The 5142-nt window shown below is 47.5% G+C and overlaps 1 non-coding gene across 1 annotated transcript; it reads left to right on the top strand.

Moving 5' to 3' along the window:
- Nucleotides 1–3645: 3645 nt before the first annotated feature.
- Nucleotides 3646–3751, top strand: LOC120104842. Its single transcript, XR_005507197.1, has one exon. It is a non-coding gene; the product is annotated as a small nucleolar RNA R71 (small nucleolar RNA).
- The last annotated feature ends 1391 nt before the right edge of the window (nucleotides 3752–5142 follow it).

The raw sequence follows: 5142 nt of genomic DNA on the forward strand, positions 1-5142 counted from the left end.
GCCGATCGGGGACTTCATCGGCGTCTCCCAGGTTGTCCCGATTCCCCAAGAGGGATCTACGTCGATGAAAAAGAAGCGCTCCTTCCAGCCATGAATGGAGGAAGGAGCCTCCTTGACGAGGCCGCACCCTCGCCGCGCCGCAAAGCACCACCACCCTCTGTCCCGGGGGTGGCCGTTCAGGCCATAGCATTCCCAAAAGACGTTCAGGGTGGCGGAAACCTCGTGCATGCGGCAGAGAACCTGGAAGGCCGTCAGGGTACGCCATGAGTTCGGCACCAGTTGCGTCGGCGCCACTCTTAAACCTCGAAGCGCCTGCACGACTAAGTCCGAGAGGGGAAGGCGGAACCCAGCCCGAAGGATGTCCTCATTGATGGCGACCTTCCCTGGAGGAGGATGGGACATCCTCTCCTCAGGCCCCGGGAGCGTAACGTTGCAGGTTTCGGGAAGGTGGTACCGGGCCACGAACCTATCTAGGTCTTCGGGGACCAGCTCCGACTGAATGCGGTCTGCTCTTACTTCGTCCATCCCTAACGGCCAGTGAATCTACGGTCAGGACGGGGTCAAGAGGAGAGAAGGGACCGGAACGACTGGGGTACACTAATACGAAAGGAGAAAGTACGGAGGGCCCTAAATTGCAGAGTGGGGCAACTCACCAGAAGGGAAGGAAGAACGGCTCCGAGAGCGCCAAAGGAGGAGCGAACGAACAGTCCGACGGCAACGGCAGCAGCACAAGGGAGAAACTCGAGGATGCCTGTGAAGAGAAAGGCGGACGGGGGAGGGCCCCCGGTTAAATTGGCGGAAAGGCGGGTGACGCCTCGGTGGCGCCAGAGGACGCCTGGCTGCCGAAGGTTCGTTCGCGCCCCAAAGGCAAATCGACGCCATTAAGGAAGGATGTCCGCCGAAATCCGCAGACCGCCAGATCAGCGACAACCGCCATACGCCGTAAAGAAGGCGGGGAGCTCGAAGCGCGCGCGCCTTTCCGAGGGATGGCGGCAATCTCGAAGCATCACTCCCTTCACCCGTTCCCCTCCTGGTTCCAGGCTCGGAAGTGGGGGGCTACTGTTATGGGGGAACTTAGCCACCATGCCCCACGTGACCAGCACGCGCGCCCGGGAAGACTACGGCTGCCCCTTGATCCAGCAATCCGACCTCGAGTCGGATATCTTCGGCTCCGCAGCCCGACCTCGAGTCGGCCGCCCCTTGATCCAGCAATCCGACCTCGGGTCGGATATCTTCGGCTCCGCAGCCCGACCCCGAGTCGGCTGCCCCTTGATCCAGCAATCCGATCTCGGGTCGGATATCTTCGGCTCCGCAGCCCGACCCCGAGTCGGCCGCCCCTTGATCCAGCAATCCGACCTCGGATCGGATATCTTCGGCTCCGCAGCCCGACCCCGAGTCGGCTGCCCCTTGATCCAGCAATCCAACCTCGGGTCGGATATCTTCGGCTCCGCAGCCCGACCCCGAGTCGGTTGCCCCTTGATCCAGCAATCCGACCCCGAGTCGGCAATCTCTGACAACAACAGACTGTTCCTCTGAGGCATGCCGCGGCCCCCTGCTCCACTACTCCCTGCAACGGCCGTATCCGACGCTGTTTCACGATCCCCTGTAACAGCCGTACAAAGCGGAACTCCACTACGCCCTGCCATAGCCGTACCCAGCGCTGCCCCACGACGCCCTGTAACGGCCATGTCAGTGGCAACCCCATCGCGCCACACGATGACCAATCCCCAAAAGAACCCCCCAGCCTGGTATATATGCGGCTGGGGAGAAAGGGGGAGGGTAAGCAAGATTTTTCAGAGTATCATCTTACCTGCTACCTCTCCTTCTCCTTCGATCTTCCCTAACTTGATCATCGGAGGGCCCCCACTATCCCGGTGGTGGTGCGAGGCTTGCTTGCAGGTTTCCCGGCGGAAGGTGGAGCGCAACCGAAGCAATTCCAAGGGAACCCCGTTCACACCGCTGTGCCAATCGTTCTCGGTTTGAACCCCCAGCAACAGATATGTTCATTACCCCTGTTCTACAATTGATGCATGCATTGGCTGTTGCTAAAAAGGGCCGCCCAAGGATCACGGGGATTTGTTTCTTAGGATTAGGCTCATGTTCCATATCAAGGACAATGAAATCTACTGGAAAATAGAATTTGTCTACTTTGACAAGAACATCTTCAATTATCCCACGTGGTATTTTTACAGATCGATCAGCCAATTGAAGCGATACCGAGGTTGGTTTTAACTCACCTAAACCAAGTTTCTTATAAACTGAATAAGGTAAAAGGTTGACACTTGCCCCTAGATCTAAGAGTGCTCGATCAATGAAATTATTTCCTAAGACACAGGAGATGGTGGGAGCACCAGGATCTTTGAATTTTGGAGGGGTGTTGTGTTGGAGAATAGAACTCACTTGCTCAGTTAGGAAGATCTTTTTAGGCACATGTGTCCTAGATTTTCGCTTTTGTGTACAAAGGTCTTTGAGAAATTTGGCATAGGAGGGAACTTGTCTAATAACATCAAAAAGCAGAAGGTTGATTTTCACTTGTTGGAAAACCTCCATCATTTCCTCTAGTGAAGTTCTCTTTTTGCCAAAGGGAGAGGGTGAATTAACAGCTTCAGGAAATGGGGCCTTTGGGATGTGAGTTTTGGCAGAAGGTGGACTAGCTGAAGAAGAAGAAGAAGATTTTAGATTTTCATTTGACACATTTCTATCCTCTTCTTCACCTTCCTTATTGTTGTCCTCCCCAATCTTATTGTCTACTACACGTCTACTCCTTAGGATAGTCAAAGCATTGGCTTGTTCATGATGAATTGCATTTAATTGATTTTCTCGAGTCATGTATTGTCCCCTAGGATTACTTAGTGATTGGCTTGGAAGCTTTCCTTCCTCTCGCTTGTTCAGTGCATTAGCTAGTTGCCCCATTTGGGATTCTAGCTTGGCGATGGATTGCGTGTGAGAGTGCACCAATTGTGTAATGGTTTCCAAACCTTGAAGGGCGTTCAACACTTTCTCCTCAAAGGCTGTGTTTCTTTTTGGGATGGAGGAGGAGTGTGTTGAAATTGAATCGAGGGACGGTAGGGATGAATATTTTGTGGGGTTTGAAAATTCTGAGGATTTTGAAAATTTTGGGAATAGGGTTGGGCTGTGTTCGAAGCTTGCTACTTCCAAGAAAAGTTTGGATGATTTCGCCATCCCGGGTTATATGTATTGAAAAATGGATCAGTACCCGGTCTAGGCTGTGTTTGAGCATCATTGATGTGTTCTTGTACGAGTTCGGGGAATTGGGGCGCTGAAGGGCACTCATGAATAGGGTGGGATGGGCTAGAACAGATAGTACACACTTGTGCTTGGGAAGAGTTCATGTAATGCCCACCTATCATTAGTTGGTCAATCTTATGGGACAATGCATCTACCTTGCTAGACAGGTCCATAGAATGATTTATTTCACAAATGGTCCCTTTTCTTTGAGAACTCAGGGGTGCTTGACGAGAACAGGAAGCATGGTGGAGGGAGTTTTCATTTAGATTTTCAAATAATTGCCATGCTTCATGCTCATTTTGAAGCATGAATGTCCCCCCGCATGCAGCATCGATCATCTGACGGTTTCGTTCAGTCAATCTGTCATAGAAACATTGCACTAGCTGCCACTTAGGTATTTGATGATGAGGGCATTTACGGATTAGGTCCCGAAATCTCTTCCAAGTTTCATAAAATTCTTCTCCCTCAGTTTGGGAGAAGCTTGTAATGGCACGTCTAAACTGGTTCGTTCTTCCTATAGAAAAGTATTTTTTTAGGAATTCTTGTTGCATTTGATCCCAAGAACGAATCGAGTTGGCTTCTAAAGAATTCAGCCATTGTTTGGCTCTATATTTAAGGGAGAAGGGGAATAATCTAAGTTTTAGATCATCATCAATAAAGTTCTGAATCTTGACAGTGGTGCAAATCTCAAGAAATTCATCTAGGTGTTTATATGGGTCTTCATTGGTGAGCCCATAAAAAGATGGGAGCATTTGGATCACACTAGATTTTATTTCATATTGTACAGCTGCTACTTCAGGTAATCAAATGCAATATGGGGAAGTGTAAATGGTGGGAGTAAAGTACTCCCTCAGGAGTTTGGGTTATTCTTCAGTCATCTCAGGGGGTGGGAATGATTCTAAGGTTTTGATTTCAGCTCGAATATTTCTAAGGGTCTGTTCTATTTCAGGGTCAAAAGGTAATAGGTCACGTACTCTAGAACGACTCTCTTGCATACACTAGTACTTGATCAATCAAGCATGCAATAAAAGAAAAACACATAAATCCTTGTATTTGTCCTAAAATCACTAGACAGCTCCTAACTGGTTTGAAGATGGCACCTAAGCCTCCAATCCGGTCTAATGAACTGAGTTGACCGGGTAAGTAGAGGGGTCACGATGCGTTCGCAAAGGTCCCACTTAAAACCCACTTGCCTCGAACAGATGAACTGTCTCCTTTATAGGGACAAAGCTTGCCTAGACATCAACTAAGCCACAGAGCGAAATTGGTGCAACTTTCGGTGATCTTCGTCCTATTGAGCTCGAATGTTCTTAGATCCAACATCTAATTGATTTTAATTAAAGTGACACTATGTGAGATTGAGTTCACCTAAATTGGGCAAGAGTCCGGTGATGAAATCCGGCTCTTATCTTGTTGGGGTGATTGCCCTTACTATGTGCGGATTAATTTGTATATGTGTATCAAGAATGCATTCACACTTTTGCTGAAATTAAAATCAAACAATCACCACAAAATTTCAAGCTAATAATTAATTTAAATAAGAAAGGTTTAGAGGTTACCAAAGAGAATTTTTCCAGCGAATATATATATATATATATATTTTTGGCAAACCTCTATAGCATTCTCTTTCCAGCAGTTCTCCTTTTGATCATCCCAGATTTTTTTTTTCTCGATTCCTGATCAAATAATACAAAAAAAAATAAAAATTAGTAAGAAAGAAAAAAAAAGATAAGAAAAGTAACAACAATCGAAAATAATTTTTATTTTATTTTAGATATATATATATATTGAAAGTTTTTTTTTTAAAAAAAAAAATAATGATAGGAAAAATAACTATGCTAGCAATCCCCGGCAACGGTGTCAAAAATTGATCGGTTATTTCAATTTCAAAAA

The sequence above is a fragment of the Phoenix dactylifera genome, unplaced genomic scaffold (genome assembly GCF_009389715.1).
Source record: "Phoenix dactylifera cultivar Barhee BC4 unplaced genomic scaffold, palm_55x_up_171113_PBpolish2nd_filt_p 000120F, whole genome shotgun sequence".
NCBI lineage: Eukaryota > Viridiplantae > Streptophyta > Magnoliopsida > Arecales > Arecaceae > Phoenix > Phoenix dactylifera.